The following is a 12,500-nucleotide window of genomic DNA, read 5'->3' on the forward strand; positions in this document are numbered from 1 at the left end:
AATATTTTATTTTAATTTATTTCAATTTTAATACTTAAAAAATAATAAAAATTACTAAAAATACTCAAAAAATTCTAGAAAAATTCCAACAATTATAAGATGAGGCACTAGTAATTATAGTAATTTTTTTAATTATTTTTTTATTTTTAATTTATTTTATTATAATTTTTATGAGTAAATAAATAATTAAAAAGCCCGACGAACGTGCAAAAACTCTTAGAGAAACCCAGCAAGCATCGGATAGCTCGAATGCAAATAACAAACGCAACAGGCAACTTCCGAGGGACATACTTTTCCCAACAAGCTTCCACTGGGGAAAGCACTAGCAACGTGTTCGCAAGTCAAAGGCAACCAAACCGGCTATTACCCGAGGGACAAGCATTTCGCAGGGCAACATATACGTAAGTCAAAGCCAAACCAAATGGCAATTACACGAGGGACAGGATTGCTTGCCAAGGGCGTGGCATGCGATGTTCTAGCCCAAGGCCAAGGCACGCCACGCTGCGGGACAAGGCCGTGGCAAGACATGCGGCTGGCCTTGGCCTTGGCATGGCATGCCGCCGGCTTTGGCTGGGCTGCGTTGGCCTTGCCATGGAATGTTGCTGGCTTCGGATGGGCTGCCTTGGCCTTGGCCTTGGCCGTGGCATGGCATGCTGCTGGCCTTGGCCTTGGCCTTGGCATGGCATGCTGCTGGCTTTGGCTGGGCTGCCTTGGCCGTGGCATGGCATGCTGCTGGCTTTGGCTGGGCTGCCTTGGCCGTGGCATGGCATGCTGCTGGCCTAGGCCTTGGCATGGCATGCTGCTGGCTTTGGCTGGGCTGCCTTGGCCGTGGCATGGCATGCTGCTGGCCTAGGCCTTGGCATGGCATGCTGCTGGCTTTGGCTGGCAGCCTTGGCCGTGGCATGGCATGCTGCTGGCCTTGGCCTTGGCATGGCATGCTGCTGGCTTTGGCTGGGCTGCCTTGGCCGTGGCATGGCATGCTGCTGGCCTAGGCCTTGGCATGGCATGCTGCTGGCTTTGGCTGGCCTGCCTTGGCCGTGGCATGGCATGCTGCTGGCCTTGGCGTTGGCATGGCATGCTGCTGGCTTTGGCTGGCCTGCCTTGGCCGGCGCATGGCATGCTGCTGGCCTAGGCCTTGGCATGGCATGCTGCTCGCTTTGGTTGGGCTGCCTTGGCCGCGGCATGGCATGCTGCTGGCCTAGGCCTTGGCATGGCATGCTGCTGGCTTTGGCTGGGCTGCCTTGGCCGTGGCATGGCATGCTGCTGGCCTTGGCCTGGGCATGGCATGCTGCTGGCTTTGGCTGGGCTGCCTTGGCCTTGGCATGGCATGCTGCTGGCCTAGGCCTTGGCATGGCATGCTGCTGGCTTTGGCTGGGCTGCCTTGGCCGTGGCATGGCATGCTGCTGGCCTTGGCCTTGGCATGGCATGCTGCTGGCTTTGGCTGGCCTGCCTTGGCCTTGGCATGGCATGCTGCTGGCTTTGGCTGGGCTGCCTTGGCCGTGGCATGGCATGCTGCTGGCCTTGGCCTTGGCATGGCATGCTGCTGGCTTTGGCTGGCCTGCCTTGGCCGTGGCATGGCATGCTGCTGGCCTAGGCCTTGGCATGGCATGCTGCTGGCTTTGGCTGGGCTGCCTTGGCCGTGGCATGGCATGCTGCTGGCCTTGGCCTTGGCATGGCATGCTGCTGGCTTTGGCTGGGCTGCCTTGGCCGTGGCATGGCATGCTGCTGGCCTTGGCCTTGGCATGGCATGCTGCTGGCTTTGGCTGGCCTGCCTTGGCCGTGGCATGGCATGCTGCTGGCCTAGGCCTTGGCATGGCATGCTGCTGGCTTTGGCTGGGCTGCCTTGGCCGTGGCATGGCATGCTGCTGGCCTTGGCCTTGGCTTGGCATGCTGCTGGCTTTGGCTGGGCTGCCTTGGCCGTGGCATGGCATGCTGCTGGCCTTGGCCTTGGCAAGGCATGCTGCTGGCTTTGGCTGGCCTGCCTTGGCCGTGGCATGGCATGCTGCTGGCCTTGGCCTTGGCATGGCATGCTGCTGGCTTTGGCCGGGCTGCCTTGGCCGTGGCATGGCATGCTGCTGGCCTTGGCCTTGGCATGGCATGCTGCTGGCTTTGGCAGGCCTGCCTTGGCCATGGCACTGCATGCTGCTGGCCTAGGCCTTGGCATGGCATGCTGCTGGCTTTGGCTGGGCTGCCTTGGCCGTGGCATGGCATGCTGCTGGCCTAGGCCTTGGCATGGCATGCTGCTGGCTTTGGCTGGGCTGCCTTGGCCGTGGCATGGCATGCTGCTGGCCTTGGCCTTGGCTTGGCATGCTGCTGGCTTTGGCTGGCCTGCCTTGGCCGTGGCATGGCATGCTGCTGGCCTTGGCCTTGGCATGGCATGCTGCTGGCTTTGGCCGGGCTGCCTTGGCCGTGGCATGGCATGCTGCTGGCCTTGGCCTTGGCATGGCATGCTGCTGGCTTTGGCAGGCCTGCCTTGGCCGTGGCACTGCATGCTGCTGGCCTAGGCCTTGGCATGGCATGCTGCTGGCTTTGGCTGGGCTGCCTTGGCCGTGGCATGGCATGCTGCTGGCCTTGGCCTTGGCATGGCATGCTGCTGGCTTTGGCTGGGCTGCCTTGGCCGTGGCAGGGCATGCTGCTGGCCTTGGCCTTGGCATGGCATGCTGCTGGCTTTGGCAGGCCTGCCTTGGCCGTGGCACTGCATGCTGCTGGCCTAGGCCTTGGCATGGCATGCTGCTGGCTTTGGCTGGGCTGCCTTGGCCGTGGCATGGCATGCTGCTGGCCTTGGCCTTGGCATGGCATGCTGCTGGCTTTGGCTGGGCTGCCTTGGCCGTGGCATGGCATGCTGCTGGCCTTGGCCTTGGCATGGCATGCTGCTGGCTTTGGCTTGCCTGCCTTGGCCGTGGCATGGCATGCTGCTGGCCTAGGCCTTGGCATGGCATGCTGCTGGCTTTGGCTGGGCTGCCTTGGCCGTGGCATGGCATGCTGCTGGCCTTGGCCTTGGCTTGGCATGCTGCTGGCTTTGGCTGGGCTGCCTTGGCCGTGGCATGGCATGCTGCTGGCCTTGGCCTTGGCATGGCATGCTGCTGGCTTTGGCTGGGCTGCCTTGGCCGTGGCATGGCATGCTGCTGGCCTAGGCCTTGGCATGGCATGCTGCTGGCTTTGGCTGGGCTGCCTTGGCCGTGGCATGGCATGCTGCTGGCCTTGGCATTGGCATGGCATGCTGCTGGCTTTGGCTGGGCTGCCTTGGCCGTGGCATGGCATGCTGCTGGCCTTGGCCTTGGCATGGCATGCTGCTGGCTTTGGCTTGCCTGCCTTGGCCGTGGCATGGCATGCTGCTGGCCTAGGCCTTGGCATGGCATGCTGCTGGCTTTGGCTGGGCTGCCTTGGCCGTGGCATGGCATGCTGCTGGCCTTGGCCTTGGCTTGGCATGCTGCTGGCTTTGGCTGGGCTGCCTTGGCCGTGGCATGGCATGCTGCTGGCCTTGGCCTTGGCATGGCATGCTGCTGGCTTTGGCTGGGCTGCCTTGGCCGTGGCATGGCATGCTGCTGGCCTTGGCCTTGGCATGGCATGCTGCTGGCTTTGGCAGGCCTGCCTTGGCCGTGGCACTGCATGCTGCTGGCCTAGGCCTTGGCATGGCATGCTGCTGGCTTTGGCTGGGCTGCCTTGGCCGTGGCATGGCATGCTGCTGGCCTTGGCCTTGGCATGGCATGCCGCTGGCTTTGGCTGGGCTGCCTTGGCCGTGGCCTGGCATGCTGCTGGCCTTGGCCTTGGCATGGCATGCTGCTGGCTTTGGCAGGCCTGCCTTGGCCGTGGCACTGCATGCTGCTGGCCTTGGCCTTGGCATGGCATGCTGCTGGCTTTGGCTGGGCTGCCTTGGCCGTGGCATGGCATGCTGCTGGCCTTGGCCTTGGCATGGCATGCTGCTGGCTTTGGCTTGCCTGCCTTGGCCGTGGCATGGCATGCTGCTGGCCTAGGCCTTGGCATGGCATGCTGCTGGCTTTGGCTGGGCTGCCTTGGCCGTGGCATGGCATGCTGCTGGCCTTGGCCTTGGCATGGCATGCTGCTGGCTTTGGCTTGCCTGCCTTGGCCGTGGCATGGCATGCTGCTGGCCTAGGCCTTGGCATGGCATGCTGCTGGCTTTGGCTGGGCTGCCTTGGCCGTGGCATGGCATGCTGCTGGCCTTGGCCTTGGCATGGCATGCTGCTGGCTTTGGCTGGGCTGCCTTGGCCGTGGCATGGCATGCTGCTGGCCTTGGCCTTTGCATGGCATGCTGCTGGCTTTGGCAGGCCTGCCTTGGCCGTGGCATGGCATGCTGCTGGCCTAGGCCTTGGCATGGCATGCTGCTGGCTTTGGCTGGGCTGCCTTGGCCGTGGCATGGCATGCTGCTGGCCTTGGCCTTGGCATGGCATGCTGCTGGCTTTGGCTGGCCTGCCTTGGCCGTGGCATGGCATGCTGCTGGCCTAGGCCTTGGCATGGCATGCTACTGGCTTTGGCTGGGTTGCCTTGGCCGTGGCATGGCATGCTGCTGGCCTTGGCCTTGGCATGGCATGCTGCTGGCTTTGGCTGGGCTGCCTTGGCCGTGGCATGGCATGCTGCTGGCCTTGGCCTTGGCATGGCATGCTGCTGGCTTTGGCTGGCCTGCCTTGGCCGTGGCATGGCATGCTGCTGGCCTTGGCATGGCATGCTGCTGGCTTTGGCTGGGCTGCCTTCGCCGTGGCATGCCATGCTGCTGGCCTTGGCCTTGGGGCTGGGCTGCCTTGGCTGCGGTTCTTATCACTAGACGTGCGTTGCGTGCGAAGGCGTGCAAAGGCGTGCGCGACCATGCGCGCAACACGCGCACCGTGGTCAAAAGACCACGCGCGCGGTATTCGCACAGGCCACGCTGCCCACGCCGCGGGCATGCCAGGCCGCCCAGGCCGTGCGCATGCCATGCCGTGCTGCCCAGGCCGGCTGCATGCCAGGCCGCCCAGGCCGTGCGCATGCCATGCCGTGCTGCCCACGCCGCGGGCATGCCAGGCCGGCTGCATGCCAGGCCGCCCAGGCCGTGCGCATGCCATGCCGTGCTGCCCACGCCGCGGGCATGCCAGGCCGGCTGCATGCCAGGCCGCCCAGGCCGTGCGCATGCCATGCCGTGCTGCCCATGCCGCGCGCATGCCAGGCCGCCCACGCCCGCGCGCATGCCACGCCATGCTGCCCAAGGCCGCGCCCAGGCCGCGCAAGGCCGCGCCCAGGCCGCCCAGGCCGCGCAAGGCCGCGCCCAGGCCGCCCAAGGCCGCGCCCAGGCCGCCCAAGGCCGCGCCCAGGCCGCGCAAGGCCGCCCAAGGCCGCCCAAGGCCGCGGTCCAGGCCGCCCAAGGCCGCGGCCGAGCCGCCCCAGGCCGCAGCCCAGGCCGCGGTCGAGCCGCAGTGCATGTAACCCAAGGCCGCAGCCCAGGCCGCGCCCAACATGGGGCGTACCTGCCACTGCCTTGCCCTGGGCAAGGGAGGTGCCCCCCCCTTATAATAGCCTGTTAAGCCCTTTTCAATCTGGCAGGAGGAAACATCAAGCATGTTCGAGGAGTCATAATGGGGTTTTTTTAAAAAGTAATGGTTTTTTGCCAAAACTTTCAACATGAAAGTTGTAGGAAATAATTTAATACACCATAAAAAAAATTAAAAAAAATATTTTTTTACAGAAAATATTTTATTTTAATTTATTTCGATATTAATACTTAAAAAATAATAAAAATTAATAAAAATAGTCAAAAAATTATGGAAAAATTCCCATAATTAAAGGATGATTCACTAGTAATTATAGAAATTATTAAATTATTTTTTTCATTTTTTTTATTTTATTTTGATTTTTTTATGCCAAATAAGGGCTTTAAAAATTCGAAAAGCTCCAGAAAAATTGCAAAAAAATAGGGAATGACATTTAAAATTGATTGTAGTGCATTTTTAATTGTGTTGCACGGTTTGGGTAAGATTATAAAAGAATCATGTTCAAAAAGATCGATCAAGGCGGTGGCACGCCATGGCCTTGGCCTTGGCCTTGGCCTTTGCCTTGGCCTTGGCCATGCCTTGCACAGGGACTTGGCCTTGCCCACTGCCTTGGCCTTGGCTTTGGCCTTGGCCTTGGCATGGCATGGCATGCTCGCCGAGGCCGTGGCATGCCTTGCTGCTAGCCAAGGCCGTGGCGTGGCATGCTCGCCCAGCCCGTGGCATGCCGTGCTCGCCCAGCCCGTGGCACGCCATGTTGGCCCAAGGCATTGGCATGGCATGCCGGCCAAGGCATGCTGGCCAACGCTGCACAAGGCGGTGCCATGGCATGGCATGCTGACCAAGACCGTGCCATGGCATGCTGGGCGAGGCCGGGGCATGGCATGCTGGCCGAGGCCGTGGCTTGCCATGCCGCCACGGCCGTGGCATGCCGGGCAACGGACCGGCATGGCCCAGCCCGTGGCACGCCATGTTGGCCCAAGGCATTGGCATGGCATGCCGGCCAAGGCATGCTGGCCAACGCTGCGGCACGGCGTGCTGGACAAGGTGGTGCCATGGCATGGCATGCTGACCAAGACAGTGCCATGGCATGCTGGCCGAGGCCGTGGCATGGCATGCTGGCCGAGGCCGTGGCTTGCCATGCCGCCACGGCCGTGGCATGCTGGGCAACGGACCGGCATGGCATGCTGGCCGTGGCGGTGGCACGACATGCTGGCCAAGGCAGTGGCATGGCATGTAGGCCAAGGCTAAGGCATGGCACGCTGTGGCATGGCACGCTGGCCAAGGCAGTCGCAAGGCATGCGGGCCGAGGCCGCGGCACGGCCCGCTGGGCAACGCGGTGGCATGGCATGCTGGGCAACGCCGTGGCAAGGCATGCGGGCCGAGGCCTTGGCATGGCATGCTGGCCGAGGCCGTGGCATGGCATGCGGGCCGAGGCCGTGGCATGGCATGCGGGCCGAGGCCGTGGCGTGGCATGGCATGGCATGTTGGGCAACGCCGTGGCAAGACATGCGGGCCGAGGCCGTGGCATGGCATGTTGGGCAACGCCCTGGCAAGCCATGCGGGCCGAGGCCGTGGCGTGGCATGTTGGCCAAGGCTAAGGCATGGCACGCCGGGCAACGCGGTGCATTGGCATGCTGGGCAGCGCGGTGGCAAGGCATGGGGGCCGAGGCCGTGGCATGGCATGTTGGGCAACGCCGTGGCAAGACATGCGGGCCGAGGCCGTGGCATGGCATGCGGGCCGAGGCCGTCCGTGGCATGGCATGCGGGCCGAGGCCGTGGCACGACATGTTGGCCAAGGCTAAGGCATGGCACGCCGGGCAACGCGGTGGCATGGCATGCTGGGCAACGCGGTGGCAAGGCATGCGGGCCGAGGCCGTGGCATGGCATGTTGGGCAACGCCGTAGAAGGGCATGCGGGCCGAGGCCGTGGCATGGCATGTTGGGCGACGCCGTAGCAAGGCATGCGGGCCGAGGCCGTGGCATGTCATGCGGGCCGAGGCCGTGGCATGGCATGCGGGCCGAGGCCGTGGCATGGCATGTTGGCCGAGGCCGTGGCAAGGCATGCGGGCCGAGGCCGTGGCATGGCATGTTTGGCAACGCCGTGGCAAGACATGCGGGCCGTGGCATGGCATGGCATGCGGGCCGAGGCCGTGGCACGACATGTTGGCCAAGGCTAAGGCATGGCACGCCGGGCAACGCGGTGGCAAGGCATGCGGGCCGGGGCCGTGGCATGGCATGTTGGGTGACGCCGTAGCAAGGCATGCGGTCCGAGGCCGTGGCATGTCATGCGGGCCGAGGCCATGGCATGGCATGGCATGCGGGCCGAGGCCGTGGCATGGCATGTTGGGCGACGCCGTAGCAAGGCATGCGGGCCGAGGCCGTGGCATGTCATGCGAGCCGAGGCCGTGGCATGGCATGCGGGCCGAGGCCGTGGCATGGCATGCGGGCCGAGGCCGTGGCATGGCAAGTTGGGCGACGTCGTGGCAAGGCATGCGGGCCGAGGCCGTGGCATGTCACGCGGGCCGAGGCCGTGGCATGGCATGCGGGCAGAGGCCGTGGCATGGCATGTTGGGCGACGCCGTCGCAAGGCATGCGGGCCGAGGCCGTGGCATGGCATGCGGGCCGAGGCCGTGGCATGGCTTGTTGGGCGACGCCGTAGCAAGGCATGCGGGCCGAGGCCGTGGCATGTCATGGCATGTTGGGCGACGCCGTAGCAAGGCATGCGGGCCGAGGCCGTGGCATGGCATGTTTGGCAACGCCGTGGCAAGACATGAGGGCCGTGGCATGGCATGGCATGCGGGCCGAGGCCGTGGCACGACATGTTGGCCAAGGCTAAGGCATGGCACGCCGGGCAACGCGGTGGCATGGCATGCGGGCCGGGGCCGTGGCATGGCATGTTGGCCAACGTCGTAACAAGGCATGCGGGCCGAGGCCGAGGCCGTGGCACGGCGTGCGGGCCGTGGCTGTGGCATGGCATGTTGGGCGACGCCGTAGCAAGGCATGCAGTCCGAGGCCGTGGCATGTCATGCGGGCCGAGGCCGTGGCATGGCATGCGGGCCGAGGCCGTGGCATGGCATGTTGGGCGACGCCATAGCAAGGCATGCGGGCCGAGGCCGTGCCGTGGCATGCGGGCCGAGGCCGTGGCATGGCATGCGGGCCGAGGCCGTGGCATGGCATGTTGGGCGACGCCGTAGCAAGGCATGCGGTCCGAGGCCGTGGCATGTCATGCGGGCCGAGGCCGTGGCATGGCATGCGGGCCGAGGCCGTGGCATGGCATGCGGGCTGAGGCCGTGGCATGGCATGTTGGGCGACGCCGTAGCATGGCATGCGGGCCGAGGCCGTGGCATGTCATGCGCGCCGAGGCCGTGGCATGGCATGCGGGCCGAGGCCGTGGCATGGCAAGTTGGGCGACGTCGTGGCAAGGCATGCGGGCCGAGGCCGTGGCATGGCATGCGGGCCGAGGCCGTGGCAAGGCATGTTGGGCGACGCCGTAGCAAGGCATGCGCACCGAGGCCGTGGCATGTCATGCGGGCCGAGGCCGTGGCATGGCATGCGGGCCGAGGCTGTGGCATGGCATGTTGGGCGACGCCGTAGCAAGGCATGCGGTCCGAGGCCGTGGCATGTCATGCGGGCCGAGGCCGTGGCATGGCATGCGGGCCGAGGCCGTGGCATGGCATGTTGGGCGACGCCGTAGCAAGGCATGCGGGCCGAGGCCGTGCCGTGGCGTGCGGGCCGAGGCCGTGGCATGGCATGTTGGGCGACGCCGTAGCAAGGCATGCGGTCCGAGGCCGTGGCATGTCATGCGGGCCGAGGCCGTGGCATGGCATGCGGGCCGAGGCCGTGGCATGGCATGTTGGGCGACGCCGTAGCAAGGCATGCGGGCCGAGGCCGTGCCGTGGCATGCGGGCCGAGGCCGTGGCATGGCATGTTGGGCGACGCCGTAGCAAGGCATGCGGTCCGAGGCCGTGGCATGTCATGCGGCCCGAGGCCGTGGCATGGCATGCGGGCCGAGGCCGTGGCATGGCATGCGGGCCGAGGCCGTGGCATGGCAAGTTGGGCGGCGTCGTGGCAAGGCATGCGGGCCGAGGCCGTGGCATGTCATGCGGGCCGAGGCCGTGGCATGGCATGCGGGCCGAGGCCGTGGCAAGGCATGTTGGGCGACGCCGTAGCAAGGCATGCGGGCCGAGGCCGTGGCATGTCATGCGGGCCGAGGCCGTGGCACGTCATGCGGGCCGAGGCCGTGGCATGGCATGTTTGGCAACGCCGTGGCAAGACATGCGGGCTGTGGCATGGCATGGCATGCGGGCCGAGGCCGTGGCTCGACATGTTGGCCAAGGCTAAGGCATGGCACGCCGGGCAACGCGGTGGCATGGCATGCTGGGCAACGCGGTGGCAAGGCATGCGGGCCGAGGCCGTGGCATGGCATGTTGGGCAACGCCGCAGCAAGGCATGCGGGCCGAGGCCGTGGCATGGCATGCGGGCCGAGGCCGTGGCATGGCATGCGGGCCGTGGCCGTGGCATGGCATGTTGGGCGACGCCGTCGCAAGGCATGCGGGCCGAGGCCGTGGCATGGCATGTTTGGCAACGCCGTGGCAACACATAAGGGGCCGTGGCATGGCATGGCATGCGGGCCGAGGCCGTGGCATGGCATGTTGGGCAACGCCGTGGCAAGGCATGCGGGCCGAGGCCGTGGCACGGCATGCGGGCCGAGGCCGTGGCACGGCATGCGGGCCGAGGCCGTGGCATGGCATGTTGGGCGACGCCGTAGCAAGGCATGCGGGCCGAGGCCGTGGCCGTGGCATGGCATGCGGGCCGTGGCCGTGGCGTGGCATGGCATGCGGGCCGTGGCCGTGGCATGGCATGGCATGCGGGCCGAGGCCGTGGCATGGCATGTTGGGCAACGCCGTGGCAAGGCATGCGGGCCGAGGCCGTGGCATGGCATGATGGCCGAGGCCGTGGCATGTCATGCGGGCCGAGGCCGTGGCATGGCATGCGGGCCGAGGCCGTGGCATGGCATGTGGGGCGACGCCGTAGCAAGGCATGCGGTCCGAGGCCGTGGCATGTCATGCGGGCCGAGGCCGTGGCATGGCTTGTTGGGCGACGCCGTAGCAAGGCATGCGGGCCGAGGCCGTGGCATGTCATGCTGGCCAAGGCCAAGGCATGGCATGGCATGGCATGCGGGCCGAGGCCGTGGCATGGCATGTTGGGCAACGCCGTGGCAAGGCATGCGGGCCGAGGCCGTGGCATGGCATGATGGCCGAGGCCGTGGCATGCCATGCTGGCCAAGGCTAAGGCATGGCATGCCGGGCAACGCGGTGGCATGGCATGCTGGGCAACGCCGTGGCAAGGCATGCGGGCCGAGGCCGTGGCATGGCATGTTGGGCTACGCCTTGGCAAGACATGCGGGCCGAGGCCGTGGCATGGCATGGCATGGCATGTTGGGCAACGCCTTGGCAAGGCATGCGGGCCGAGGCCGTGGCATGGCATGCTAGCCGAGGCCGTGGCATGGCATGTTGGGCGACGCCGTGGCAAGGCATGCGGGCCGAGGCCGTGGCATGTCATGCGGGCCGAGGCCGTGGCATGGCATGCGGGCCTAGGCCGTGGCATGGCATGTTGGGCGACGCCGTAGCAAGGCATGCGGGCCGAGGCCGTGCCGTGGCGTGCGGGCCGAGGCCGTGGCATGGCATGTTGGGCGACGCCGTAGCAAGGCATGCGGTCCGAGGCCGTGGCATGTCATGCGGGCCGAGGCCGTGGCATGGCATGCGGGCCGAGGCCGTGGCATGGCATGTTGGGCGACGCCGTAGCAAGGCATGCGGGCCGAGGCCGTGCCGTGGCATGCGGGCCGAGGCCGTGGCATGGCATGTTGGGCGACGCCGTAGCAAGGCATGCGGTCCGAGGCCGTGGCATGTCATGCGGCCCGAGGCCGTGGCATGGCATGCGGGCCGAGGCCGTGGCATGGCATGCGGGCCGAGGCCGTGGCATGGCAAGTTGGGCGGCGTCGTGGCAAGGCATGCGGGCCGAGGCCGTGGCATGTCATGCGGGCCGAGGCCGTGGCATGGCATGCGGGCCGAGGCCGTGGCAAGGCATGTTGGGCGACGCCGTAGCAAGGCATGCGGGCCGAGGCCGTGGCATGTCATGCGGGCCGAGGCCGTGGCACGTCATGCGGGCCGAGGCCGTGGCATGGCATGTTTGGCAACGCCGTGGCAAGACATGCGGGCTGTGGCATGGCATGGCATGCGGGCCGAGGCCGTGGCTCGACATGTTGGCCAAGGCTAAGGCATGGCACGCCGGGCAACGCGGTGGCATGGCATGCTGGGCAACGCGGTGGCAAGGCATGCGGGCCGAGGCCGTGGCATGGCATGTTGGGCAACGCCGCAGCAAGGCATGCGGGCCGAGGCCGTGGCATGGCATGCGGGCCGAGGCCGTGGCATGGCATGCGGGCCGTGGCCGTGGCATGGCATGTTGGGCGACGCCGTCGCAAGGCATGCGGGCCGAGGCCGTGGCATGGCATGTTTGGCAACGCCGTGGCAAGACATGCGGGCCGTGGCATGGCATGGCATGCGGGCCGAGGCCGTGGCATGGCATGTTGGGCAACGCCGTGGCAAGGCATGCGGGCCGAGGCCGTGGCACGGCATGCGGGCCGAGGCCGTGGCATGGCATGTTGGGCGACGCCGTAGCAAGGCATGCGGGCCGAGGCCGTGGCCGTGGCATGGCATGCGGGCCGTGGCCGTGGCATGGCATGGCATGCGGGCCGAGGCCGTGGCATGGCATGTTGGGCAACGCCGTGGCAAGGCATGCGGGCCGAGGCCGTGGCATGGCATGATGGCCGAGGCCGTGGCATGTCATGCGGGCCGAGGCCGTGGCATGGCATGCGGGCCGAGGCCGTGGCACGGCATGTGGGGCGACGCCGTAGCAAGGCATGCGGTCCGAGGCCGTGGCATGTCATGCGGGCCGAGGCCGTGGCATGGCTTGTTGGGCGACGCCGTAGCAAGGCATGCGGGCCGAGGCCGTGGCATGTCAT

Source organism: Camellia sinensis, chromosome 12 (genome assembly GCF_055761805.1).
Source record: "Camellia sinensis isolate YWXY chromosome 12, ASM5576180v1, whole genome shotgun sequence".
NCBI classification, from domain to species: domain Eukaryota; kingdom Viridiplantae; phylum Streptophyta; class Magnoliopsida; order Ericales; family Theaceae; genus Camellia; species Camellia sinensis.